The sequence below is a fragment of the Artibeus jamaicensis genome, unplaced genomic scaffold (genome assembly GCF_021234435.1).
Source record: "Artibeus jamaicensis isolate MK-2021 breed Jamaican fruit bat unplaced genomic scaffold, CSHL_Jam_final contig_465, whole genome shotgun sequence".
NCBI classification, from domain to species: Eukaryota; Metazoa; Chordata; class Mammalia; order Chiroptera; family Phyllostomidae; genus Artibeus; species Artibeus jamaicensis.
The window spans coordinates 21935984-21950383 of NW_026521843.1; positions in this window are offsets into that span (position 1 = coordinate 21935984).

The window sequence follows — 14400 nt, forward strand, 5'->3', positions numbered from 1 at the left end:
TATATATTAGGTAGGGTTGCTCTGACTCCAGGTCTTGGTAGTGTTGCCTAATGTAGTAGGTGTCCTGTAGGGTCCAGTGGCACAGTCTCCTCTATCACCCAAGCTGGGTACTCAAGTTGCACACCTCACATGGACTGATTACACACTCTGCTTGTGGATGAGCCTTGATTGCTGTTGGCAGAACAATGGGAGGGATTTACTGAGGCCAGTCAGCTGCAATGGGAAGGATTGGCTGTAACCAATTACTGCCCTACCTGGAGGATCGACTGTGCAGGGGTAGGGTGGTGGTGCTCTGACCTGGTCTGCAGCTGTTCACTGGGTATGCTGGCCCGGAAGTCCCCTGGGTGGTACAGGCCAAGGCTAGTCCCAACCTGTGTTTCACCCGAAGCCACCCTACCTCAGCTATGAAGCAATCTGAGCTGACTGCTACTTGTTCTAGGCTTAGAGATTCCCAGGCAAAGCCAAGCTGTGAGTCTAGACCAGCTGCTGCTAGTGCTGGGCCCCGGGCTCACTGAGGCCAGCTGTTGCTTGTTTGAGAGGATTTAGGAAGTTGTGCCTCATGAGCCAAGACCAGCCATTCAAATGGAGAAGCAGCTCGGGTGGGGTTGGGTAGGGCAGAGTCTTGGGGGATCTCCAAGGTGTGTTAAACAGTGTTAGCCAGGTTGATGGTGTCTCAGATAGGGCACCAGGTTGTCAGCTCTGTGGCAGGAGGGTTTAGGAAAGGGGCAATGGCCTCTGCTTGCCTTGACGCCAGGCCCTTCAGTTTCTCCCTGTGTGCCACTGGTCTCTTTCAAACTGCTACCCCAGTGCTGGAGCTCAGAGGGAGTGAGTCTAAGCAGGTATGTCCATGTGTGGGTTCTTCAAGAGGAACTGCTTGGGGCTCCAGAAGTTTCTTCCTCCAACTCAATCCCCACTGGTTTTTGCAGCCAGAAGCTGTGGAGACTTATCTTCCTGGCACTGGAACCTTGGACTGTGGGGCCTTGTGTGGAGCTAGGACTCCTCAATCCCAAGATATTCCTCCCAAATTTTTATCCACCACACATGGGTGAGGGACCAGCCTGTTCTGTGTCTGCACCCCTCCTATGAGTTTGGATGGATGTGGTTTCTTCAATTCTGTAGTTGTCAGACTTCCATTCAACTCCATTGTTGATGGTTCTGAGTGATGGTTGTTCTATATTTCAGTTATAACTTTGATGTGGTTGTGTAAAGAGGTGAGTCATGTCTGCCTATGCCGCCATCTTGACCGGAAGCCCTCCCCTTTCTTCTCTTTTCCCCTATTGTCATCTAGTTCGGGTCTTTTATGATCTCACCTGATCTACTGAAATGATGATCTAAAAGATTTCCCTGCCTTGAATCTTCTCTTCATTAATCCACTCTCCACTCTGCCATCGGAATGATAGTTCTAAAACACGGAATTGATCCCATGATTCCCTGAGCCTAAAATCCTCAACTGCTCACCAATGCCTTTCTTGTGCTGACTTTAGAGCATGGCATGCCCCCTTCATTGTGCCTCTTCCTACTTCCTCACATTGCTAACCCCCATTCTTCATGTATCTGGAACCTCAAGCAGTGGTGGACTGTTAGCAGTTCCCTATTGTGCTTTTTTTCATGCAATACCCGTCTCCCTCTTTTCCGCCTGGTAAATAAATCAGATTCACACAATTCAAGTTCTCTTCTGTGATGCCCTTCCTGTCCACTTCAGGCCTGATAGGAATATCATTCCTTTCTTTGTGCTCCACATGCGGTCCTTCCATAGCACCTGTGACACTTCTTTACACTACTCTCTCCCTTCACTAAACTGTAAGCTCCTTGAGCACAGGGGTCATATCTAATTTATCCTTATGTTCCTTATAGAATGCTTTGCACAGTTTTAGTTTCCCCCTGATGTGGTTGAATAGTAGAAATCTGGGAGTCTTTGCATAGGGTGGAGAATGAAACTACGGGAAGGGGTCAATTACCCTGCAGAAATGCAAGGGGCAAGAATTGCATCCATTGAGGTTGTACTGTGCTGAAGGATGCAGGCTTTTGTTTGACTGTAGAGCTTTTGTGCTTTTCATTAATCCTGTAAGTACTAAAGGAGGTCTGTTCTATTTGGAGCTGGTGGGATAGGTGTCAGGAGAAGACTGAGGGCCAAAGCCAAACTGCCATGAACTGAAGAGATAAATGGAAGACAAGAACACTGGTGGTCCTCAGATTTTCAGATTTGAAGGACCGATATATTTACAAAAAAATTGAAACTTGAATTGCCAATTTCTTCTTTTGCCAGTTAAAAACATTAAAATAAAGCAAGACCTCAAGCCCTTGTGGATGTGGCTCAATTGTTTGGGCATTGTCCTGCAAACTGAAAGGTCATATGTTTGATTCACAGTCAGGACACATGCCTTTTTTGTGAGTGGGTCCCCAGTCGGAGCAAGTGCAAGAGGCAACCAGTCATGTTCCTCTCCCTCTCTTTCCCTCTCTCTAGAATCAATAAAAGAAAAAAATCTTTAAAAAAGCAAGACCTCAAAATTGCTAATCATTAGGGAAATATAAATCAAAGCTACAGTGAGAGACTACTGTACACCCAACAGGATAGCTACTATAAAAAAAAACCAGAAAAACAATAACAAAAAAAGCAAACAAAAAAACCCCAGAAAAACAGTAAGCATTGGCAGGAATGTGAAGAACTTGGAACCCTATGCACAATAGATAGGAATGTACAATGGTACAGCTTGTATGAAAAACAGTATAGCATTTCCTCAAAAATTAAGAATAGACTTTTCATATGGTTCATCAATTCCACTTCTAGGTATACAAGTATACCTAAAAGAATTGAAAGCAGATCTTGAAAAGATATTTGAACATCTATGTTCATTAGCAGCATAAGCTATTCAAGTGTCCATAGATGGATGAATGGATAAGCAAAATGTGGTGTGAACATACAATGGAATACTAGTCAGTTTTTAAAAGGGAGGAAATTCTGATACATGAATGAATCTTGAGGACATCATGCTAAGTGAAATAAGCCAGTCACAAAATTACAAATACTGTTTTATGTGAGGTACCTGAAATAATTAAATGCATAGAGACAGAAAGTAAAATGGCAGTTGCCGCAGGCTAGAAGGAGGAGCGAATTGGATTTATCATTTAATGGGTGTAGAGTTTCAGTTTTGCCAGATGACAAGAGTTCTGGATATTGATGGTGGTGCTGGTTATATATCAACATGAATATATTTAATGCCACTAAACTGTACTCTTGAAGTGGTTAAGATGATAAATTTTATGTTATGTGTCTTTTACCACAAAAACACTCAGTATTTTAATTAGGATAGTTAAAAACTATTATGTAATTTAAAAAAATGTAATGTCAAATATGAAGGAAGACTATAAGAATAATCTTTCTGATTAAATATAACTACCTTATTAACAAAACACAGTTTTCTTAATTTTCTCATTTTGTAACAGACTAAGTCCTGGACAGCCATTACTATGGAACTGGAATTTAGGATAATTGTATTAATTACATTAAAATGTAAGCAAAAAGCAAGAGGACAATAATCAAAGAAGGTAGCAGAGTCAACAGAAGAACATGTGTACCTGTCATTATTGATTAGGCTGTAATATTACACACTATGATGAGTTAGATATTCTTTATATTTCTGTCAGGCAGTACTTTGGATAATCATGCATTTGTTTTCAGACATTTAGTACAAGGCTTGTCCAGAAAGTATCCAGCCACATACTGTGAAAAATACACTTCTTTCTTCTTTTTTTATAGTTGTTCAATTACAGTTGACCCCATTTCTTCCATTATTCTCCCCTGCCATACCCCGCTCCCACCTCCCACATTCAATCCTTTCCACCCATTGTCTTTGTCCATTGGTCTTTTATGCACGTTCCTTGACAGCCCTTTCTCTTCTTTCCCCTGTTATCCTTTTCCTGAAAAATAGACACATTTCTTGAAGAAGATATAAGAAATATTGTACTTAGGACAATGATATCTTAGTCCCCTTCAAAGTAGGCATCTTTGAACCTCACACAGTTCTCCCAAATGCCACCAGCTGCCCATTGTATTTTCCTGAATCTCACTGATGGTCTGCAATCTCTTCCCTTTCAAATGTGATTTTAGTTTTGGGAAAAGCCAGAAGTCACAGGGCACCAAATCTGGGCTGTAAGGGGTGAGTCACCTGGGTGATTTCATGTTTCACCAAAACACTGCACGAGACTGATGTATGAGCAGGCACATTGTTGTGATGGAGCTGCCAATCACCAGTTGGCCACAGCCGTGGCCTTCTGAATCACCTGAATAGTTTCTGCAGAGGAATGTTCAAGCTTAACACAAAATTTGATGCAGATTTATTACTCAACTTGCTCAGTGATTTTGAATGCTATGGCCACACAGTACCCATGCTCACTCAGTGGAGTCTACCACCCCCACTGACTAGTACAGTGAAGTAGTCATTGTTCATGCATGTGCATTCCAGTCCACTCTCCTTGGCTGCAGGTTATATCAATGTTGTGCAAATCATTTTCATATTAGCAAAGGTTGGACTTTTTCCAGACAGACCTTGTGTTTTATTGAAAATATACAATAGTATGCTGCCAGTTCCCTGTTCTTGTAAGGATTATGTTTTCCAGTCTTTTACAAATGTAAAGTATATGCTACAGATGTGTGTGTGCGAACTATAGAACAATTGTTATGTAATTAGCTGCGTTATTAAATAAACATAAGAAATACTAACACACAGAGATGGTGGCTATCATCTAACCACCATGCCTTATTTCCCTCATATTTTCAATCTCTAAAAGTCCTAAATAATAATCTTTACTGTACATTATATGTGCGATATGATCCTGAATGTCATGTAATTTCTGTCTGAACCGTTAGCTTGTTTTCTGATTGGTGGCATTTTCTCTGATCTAAGAGTAGAATTGAAAGAAGGGGACCATTTTGCTTCAGAGTGGGATGAAGATGCAGTTTTCCTATGGCCACTTCTTTGCTTAGGAAATTTCCTCCCAGTCCACTTTCTAAAGTTACAATTTTGTTTCTTCCTAATTTGAAATGCAGATGTTAAGTCTAAACTGTTAGATTTTCTTGGAAATTTAAACAAATACATTGTGAAAAGAAATTAATATTTTTTGCTTTCTTACAGATCTCTAAATTTGAACTTTAGTCTTCCCCATAATAGATATGTGACTCACTGAGTGAAAATCACAAAAGAGCAAGGTTTGGCCGGTGACAGAAGGCGATTAGTCTTACTAAAATTGCATGCTGAGTAATTTAGCTCCTTTTTTAAGGGAGGTTTAGGTACACTCTTGACCTGGTGCTGCTGATGAACTCTGTTGAAATGCTTTTTCAAACATTAAAATTGAAGGTGGATTAGTTCATTTTATTTTAAAGTCTGGACAGTGGAGTATATATAAACTGTTGGGTTGAAAGGATTTTTTATGACCACAATGTGTACTGTCTTTACAAAAACAGTTAAAATACTTTGCTAATGCTTTCAGGTATATAAATAAAACAAACAGCATAAATTTATCCTAATTTTAAGCAGAAATAAGGGAATATATATATATATTTATGAACATATGTGGTTTAAGGCAGAATTTAGATTATGATATTATGTTGCAACTTTCTAATACTATTATTAATAGCTATGTGTGGCACAACTTGTTTTTTTTTAAAGGACTGTTGCTATTTTCTGTGAATTTGTGTCATTTTTATTTGCTTTTTAAAAATTCTATTTTTGAATCCTGTGGAGAGAGATTCTAGAGCCGTTCTTCCTCTTTTACTTGAGGCTGCTGTGCCTAATCTGAATCTTGAAAACAAACAATTTTTTTTGGTATGACTTAAAAATCACTCTTGAAACAATTGGTCTTACACGAAAAGTCAGAAAGGGCCTAATGAACAATCATAATACTGCATCAAGCTTACAAAATGGAGGGACAGGGTACTTTTACAGTGAAGCGTGATTACAATCTGTGTAGTCTGATCAGTAGAAAACCTCACAATTTCCTATTATTGAAACACAAATAAAATATAATACCTTGGAAAATATAATACCCATAAATGGTCCCCAAACAAAAGACAACAAAGTACCTCCATCTTGACTTTAGATTGCATTAATTTACATGTCAGTATTTACATTTTTGGGGAAAAAATTCACTTTTCCCCCTTTTAACAGATATGGTATTAGACATCTGATTAAAGGAGAGCGATATAAAGTGAGTATTTCTGCTTAAAACAGGGAAATAAAATAATTTCATAGCCGTCTGGTTTTATAGTCAGCAGAAACTTGCCTCAGCCTATATCACACATGAGATTTTACTCACCACTGAAATTTTCTCCTTTGAAACTGGAAAAACCTGTAGGTTTGAGTGAAAGCACACTGGCTGCCGCTGCATGGGCTTTGCGTGCGGCCTGGGCAGGCTGCTCAACTTCCCTGTGCTGTAATTTTCTTGTCGGCAATGAGGATACTAATAATATCTCTCACCGTGCTAATTTATACAATTAGAGGATCTTTAAAAACGTATTATTGACACATCTAACATCCTTGCTCATATTTTTAACTTACATCATAAAAATTTAGCCATTAACTTTGAATGGAAAGAAGTTTTTAAGCTAACAGCTTTTTGTCTTTCACATATCATTATTAATATTGAAGTGCACGTATATTCCAGAAATTGATGCCTTGATCTTAAAAAGTACAAAATAAGTTTAATAGAGGAAAAATTTTTTAAGATTTTATTTCTTTACTTTTATTTAACTAATTTTTAAAAATATTTTATTTATCTATTTTAGAGAGATGGGGAAGGGAGGGAGAAAGAGAGGGAGTGAAACATCAATGTGTGGTTGCTTCTAGCACATCCCATACTGGGGACATGGCCTGCAACCCAGGCATGTGCCCTGACTGGGAATCAAACCAGCAATGTTTTGGTTTGCAGACCTGAGCTCAATTCACTGAGCTACACCAGCCAGGACATATTTATTTACTTTTAGAGATAGGGGGAGGGAGGAAGAGAGGGAGAGAAACATGGATGTGTGAGAGAAGTATCCATCAGTTGCCTCTTGCACATGCGCCAACCAGGGACCCGGCCCACCACGCAGTCACGTGCCCTGACCAGGAGAGCCAGTGACCTTTCCCTTTGCGGGGTGACTTTCAACCAAGTGAGCCACACCAGTCAGGGGGAGACAACATTTTCTGAATAAAAAAGTAAAAAGTGTATCTAAATATACATATAGTATATACATGTATGTATATATGTATGTGTGTATATCTTCTTCATAACAATCGACTGAAACTTTACATTACAGTCAATTTTGGTATTGCATAGATCAGAGCTGTCTTTTCTGTGAATTGTAAGGAGATGAAGTTTCTCTTTGGTTCTTCTCTTTTGATTCTCTGTATTTTCATCTCTGAGTGAATTAGGGCTCATTTCTTTGAATCTTAAAGGCTTTGGTTTTCAGAGCCCACAGAGAAAAATCAAATTTAAAAAATTTGCCCTGCCTGGTGTGGCGCCGCAGATTGAGCGCTGTCCTGAAAACCAAAAGGTCTCAGATTCCATTCCCAGTCAGGGAACATGCCTCCCTGCCGCCCAGGTTCCCAGCTGGCGGTGTGCCAGAGGCAACAAATTGATGTATCTCTCGCATATTGCTGTTTCTCTCCCTCTCTTTCTCCCTCCTTCCTCCTCTCTCTAAGAAGAAAATAAATAAAATCTTAAAAGAAAAATTACAACAAAGTCAAGAAGGGAAAGGAATTTTGGTTGGAGGCAGGATTAGTGTGGGGGAAAGGAATCAGGGTTTATGAGGCTGTTCTCACCTACTTTCAGAGAGTGAACTGTTATTTTACAGGGCTGGGAAGGAGAGGGTCAGAAAACCAGGGGAAAGGAGATTTTTCCCCCTAACTTTTATGGCCACCTTGACTTGAGCTCTGATCTGTGGTAAAGGATTTGGGAAGATTTACATGAAATCTGGATTCCTGAGATGTCTAGGGAATGGCAAAAGTCTGACTCTGTATTGCAGAAGCAAACATTTAAATTTTTCATGCCATTATTGAAAGCAGCGGTGGACAGATTTGGGTAGGGTTATAATGTGGGCCTCTTTATATTCTCCGTGGCTGTTTCAAGGACAAATGGCAAGGTGTTTCAGTTTGATGCTTCTGCAGAGGCAAGAAGTGAAAGGAAAGTTGGGAGATTTGAATCTAAACTGCCTGGTCCATAATTCGTCTGGGGTCAGTCCACTTTACCAATCTTTTTTTACGTTTACCCTCAGGGCCTTACAAAATAACTGCTATACAATATGATTACTAATGTTATCATTAACCCACTATGTGGTTTTGCTAATGTATTTCTCAGAGTGTGTGGTGAATGCCGTGGTTCTAAGGCCTGCTGGAATCACCCAGAGAATTTTAAAGACACCTCATGTCCAGGCCACACACAAGACTAATTTTATCAGCACCTCTGGAGGTGGCACTTGGTCATCATTATTTTTAAAAAAAAGAAAGAAATAAAAGCTTTCTAAATGATTCCATTGGCTTAATGTACTATCTCTCCTAGGTAAAATAGTTTACCATGCATCTCTAACAGTTGAGGTGCTTTTCCTTGAGACAGTTGTCCTTCAGAATGTGGCAGAAGCACTTTATTTGTACCTCCCAGTTTGTCATGCAGAATATTAAAATATTAATTCTCTCAACTTCCGCTTTCATTCGAGATGGAGTAGCAGGCTGGATTATCATGTCATCTTGAAAAAATCTAACAATGATGTTCAAATATTGGAAAGCAGGCATTACAGGAGAGTGACAAAAGAGGGAAATGAATGTCATGAGCCAGACACTTTCCCCAGCGTGCTGTCTCTTGAGAGGGTTTCCAGGATGCTGTGCAGGCAGGAGGAATCCAGACAAGGCTGGGGGTCTCTGTGAAATGGAAAGACAGAGTTGAGAACACGGGGAGGTCAGGTGGCTGTAATTCGCATAACAGAATATGGGTGGAGAGAGCGGGATTCATGAAGAGAGCACTTCAGAGATCAGTAAATGTTTCTTTGTAGGTCTCTTCAGCTGAATGTGGATTCTGCGTATGCATGCGAGGAAACTAACCAAGGTGGAGGAATAAACTACCAAAAAGGAGCAGACAGAACAAGCCTCAGAGCATAGACGGGGTCAGGAATAGTTTGTGTTTCCACCAGTCAGAGCGGGAACATCTCAAAATACAAGGGGCAAAATGTAGACTACCCAAAGGGTATTGCTTCAGCGGGGGGGTCAAGTTATACCTCTGCTCCAGCCAAACAAAATCTAAAAGCAACCCTTCAAAGGATCAAACTATTTCTAACTCAACTGGGTCTCCGAACAAAGATCAATAATATTTAAACAAAATACAAGTATGCCCAGCACTCCAAAAAGTAAAATTCACATCTTGTATTTAATTAAAAAAACCCACCAGGCATGCAAAGAAGTAGATCCATACAATCCATAATCAGAAGAAAAATTCATCAATAGAAACAGCCACATACCCACCCACCCACCCACCCCCAAAAGAAACATATAGAAATAACACAGATGATAGATAAGAAGAGTAAAACAGTTGTCATAATTATATTCCATATGTTCAAAAAGGTAAAGGAAAGGTTGAGCATGTTAAAAAAAGACATGGGTAGTTTAAAGAAATTCTGAATCAAACATCTAGAGAAAGCAAAAAGCAATGTCTGTGACAAAAATACACCAGATGGAATTAACAACCATTGGACACTGCAAAAGAAAAGATTAGTGAACTTGAAAACATAGAAATAGAAAATTATGCAAATGAATAGACAAAGAAAAGAAAACAAAAAATAGAGCACTGGTGAACTGTAGGAAAACTTTAAAGACTTAGCATATATATATAATTGGAGCCCCCAAAGGAGGAGGAGGAATACAAATACTTTAAGAAATAATGGCTAAAATGTTTCCAAATTTGATGAAAACTTAAAACCCACTGATCCAAGAAACTTTATGAACCTCAAGCACAAGAACATAAAGAAAACTTCACCAAGGCATATCATAGATGAATTGCTCAAAAACTGGGATAAAGAGACAAATCTGAAGACAGACTGAGGCACATTACATGCAGCAGAACAAAGATTAGGATGGCAGCCAACTTCCCATCAGAAACAAAACAAGCAACAAGACATTGTATCAACAGCTTTAAAGTACAAACAGAAAAAATATCTGTGAACATAGAATTCTGCAGAGAAACTATCTCTCCCAACAAACAAAAAGGCAAAATAATTTTTTTCCAGCATATAAAAATTTCTACCATAAATGTTAGAAAATGTTAAAGGACATCCTTTAGGCAGAAGGAAAATAATACCAGATGGACATACTCACCTACACAAAAACAGGGAAAGCATCAGTAAAAATAAAGACAAGTAAATTTTAAAAAACTTTAAAAAATCTTATTTTAACAGACTCTTTGAAAAATAATTGTTTCATGTGAAAACAATATCTTGTAGGGTTAGTAACATTTTTAGAAGTAAAATATATGACAAAACTAAGAAAGGAAATAGTATACGATTGTAAGGTTCATGTACTATGCATTAAGTGATATAACAATTCTTGATGGTAGATAGTGGTACACAAAAGATGTATACTATAAACAAACACCGACAATAAAACATAGACATAGCTGAAAGTTAACAAAGAAGATAAAATGGGATAGTAAAAATGATCACCTAATCCAAGATAAAAAAGAAAAAGTGGTAACAAAGAACAAAGAACAGATTGAACAAGTTGAAAACAAATAGCAGATTGGTACATTTACATTCAACCATATCAACAATCACATTAAATATAAATAGTCTAAACACCCCATTTGAAAGCCAGAGATTGCCCAACTGGATTAAAAAAGCAAGAACTAACTATATGCTGCCTATAAGAAACCCACTCTATATAGGTTTATAAGAAAACTGTTCAAAATTAAAAAGGATGAAAAAAATTTATACCTTGCTAATGCTAATCAAAAGAAAATTGGAGTGGCTATATTAATACTAGAAAAAAAAGTAGATTTCAGAGTAAAGAATATTATCAAATATAAAGAGGTTTATTTTACAATGATAAAGTGGTCAAATTGTCAAAAGAAAATTTCTATCCTAAACCTGTATTCATTTAATTAAAAATATAAAAATATATTACATAAAAGTTAATAGAACCAAGAGAAATAGGCAAATCCACAATTATAGTCAGAGATGTTAACACCACTCAATCAATAATCTTATCTTAGTAATCAATCTTAGTAATCAATAGAACAAGTAGAGAGAAAACCAATTATTATACAGAGGATCAGGGGAATATCACCAACTACCTTGACCTAATTGACATTTATAGAACATTCTTCCAATAACAGAAGAATACACATTCTTTTCATGTACAGAAGGAATATTTACCCACCTGGATCATATTCTGGGCTATAAAACAATTCTCAAAAACATTTTAAAGGATTCATCCATACCAAGTCCATTCCCTGACCAACATGGAATTAAATTTGACATTGATACTAAAAAGATAGAAAAATCCATAAATATTTAGCATCCAAATAACACAATTAAATAACCCATGGGTAAGAAATGGATATATTCATTCTCTTGATTGTGGTGATAGTTTCATGGGTGTAAATATATTAAAACTCATTGGGTGGTGTACTTTAAATATGTTGAGTTTAATGTATTTTAATTATATCTCAATAAAGTTAAACAAGACATGTACTCAGGGTTGAAATTTAATAATAACCACAATTTTTATTGCTTCATCAACAATATTCTTATTGTTGAGACTGGTTCTTTTTCTATTATCATCTTGTCTGTCTTCGTTCCCTCTCTTTCTCCGTTTGCCTGCAATGCATGGCAGTGAAGAACATAATAAATACAAGTACAGTTTCGCGTTCTGTCTTGATAAGTGCTAAGGTGCCAGAGTTTCATCCATCAATGTTTTTGTAACATCAGTGCAAAGTTAATACCATGAGAAAAGCAAATCTTGCTCTGGTATTATTATAAAAATTGATCTGACCTTGCACGCAGCATCCTGGGGACTCCCTGGGGGGCCATGGACCACATTTTGAGAACTGCTGTTTTAATAGAAACTTCTGGTCATTACTACTTTAGTCCAATGGTGTCACTTTACAGGTGGGACTTGATGTATGAATATTTTATCGTGGCAACTGTGTGGGGAAGATCTTCTTAGCAGTTGGGTCCTTAATGTGCTTTAAATCACAGAGTAGAGTCTACACAATAATAAAGATGATGACGTCTCCTATTTGACAAGGGCTGTCACTGTAGATTTTAACATTTTTTTCCATAGTGAAAAACAGGGCCTGGACTTGTTTAATTAGATGGAATAGTCATGGGTTATCCTCTATAGGAAGAGTTTAAAGAAAGGAAAAGTTTCTGGATTTCTGAGAGTTTCCAGAATGAAGGAGGAGACAAAAGAAGAATGAGTGAAGGAAAGGGGGAAAAGGGCATGTAGTACATGAGGCACAAGACAAGATAGGAATAAAGTAGGTAGGGATACGTCATAAGAAGAGTTCTGTTGGATTCGTAGACTTACAGAAAGTGGTCAGGAAAGCCCTGACCATTTACTAAACACCATTTACTAAAATCAGCTGCTTGTGCAAAATGTTTTAGATTTGTACAAGGTACATTATACAAATGCATTAGTGGTAGATACTGCTCAGATCCCCCTGCAGGGAAGGACTCTGCTCCTGCTGCTAGAGTGTTGTTGGCAGCTGGCCTCCAGCTGTCAGGTCCTTTGGCTGCCGAGAGCTGCTTGCAGGAAGTCACCCCCTGGAGGTGGGGGTACAAAGCCCCAGCCATCCCAACTCACCCTGGGACAACTCTGACAAGCTACTTCAGATCCAGGGCTCCCCTTGGGGTTGGGTGAGGCTGTGGAGAGGGGCCCACTTCCCTGCTAAATTTGCTGCCTGGCCAGTCCTGTTCCTCTCTCTCCCTCCCTCAGGGGTTTGTCCCAAGGGCACTCCCTGATACACATCCTGAATGCTAAACTCCGGCTCAGAGCCTGCTTCCTGTAGATCCCAAACTGCAACAGCATCTTATTGACTTAAATATAACCAAACTTGGTGAAGCCTCCAGAATGGAAAATCATCATCAAACTATGTGTTAACATTTTAACTCAAGCATTTCCTTATTTCTTTTTCTGAATTGCTTATACTTAGCACGATATCTTTAATATTTTATTTCATATAGGTTTGCTATTTCCACACACACTCCCCACTTTTTATAGGAATCATATTATAGAAAGATAATAGGGTAAGAAAACAGGCTGTTTGTTACCCAGACATTCAGTAAACTCACTAGTTCAAGGTTGGTCTAAGCAACAAGAGTGGAAATAATTGGGACATGTGATAGTGGTTTTGTTCTGAGTATTATAACAACAGAAAGTTCTGAAGTGGTTCAATCATGAGAACTCCATGAATGTAATGAAGAAGCTATTTAATTTTGTTACAGCTTTAAGAATCCAATTGTCACTTAAAACTCATGGACATGAACAAGGTTGATAATTCTGAACATCAGGAAAGTAGGTACTTCCACCCTGTTTTCCCCTGTAGCTCCAGAGGAGGGCACAACAGTGTATTTCCAGAGCAGCCCTATCTTTTTAAACTCACTCTAACAGCCAAGCCCAAGAAAACAGAGTCCATAGACGTTCTGGCTGACTCCGTTACCTCCAGACATCCGCTGTCTGGGAACAGGTCGGTTTCAGTGTCCTGCTCTGATTTTCCTGGGATGGATACATTACTAGGACGTGACTCAGCATAGGCCACGCCCTGATTCTCACAGTGGAAGGAAAAGAGAATGGGGAAATAATTGTCCTGACCACTTAGATCAGAAACCTACAAACCGAATTGAGATATTGTTTTTTTTCCCTCCACCAGGATTATCTTGATAACAGTGATCTTTGATGTGACAAAGTCAATTCAGTTGTATCTAGCTTTTCCTTACTGGGGCCTGCATTAGAGAGGATGACTGCTTAAAGGGTCGCTGTGGACGTGGTAGATCTTATTTCAGGTAATTACTTCAACCACACCTCTCAGTTGGGGAGTATGACGGTCATCTTTTTAGAAGGCAAGGTAACTATTGGTGAGAAAAAAGAGAAAAGGTATTGAGGCTTCCCCCTCCTCTATGCAAAGCCAGAACCAGAACCAGAACCCTTAAACAGAACTTGTTCTGGTTCCGGCTTTGCATGGAGGAGCGGGGAGCCTCAGTTTCCACATCTCTAAAACGGAGTTGCTGTGTACCACACACGATTGAGAACATTAAATCAGGGGGCAGGGGGAAAGCACCCCGGACCGTGCTCGTAGGGAGGCCTCAGTAAACGCCATTCCCCGTGGGAAGAAGAGCTGTGGGCAACCACTCCATAACCGCACAGGGGCTTGATGAAGCCC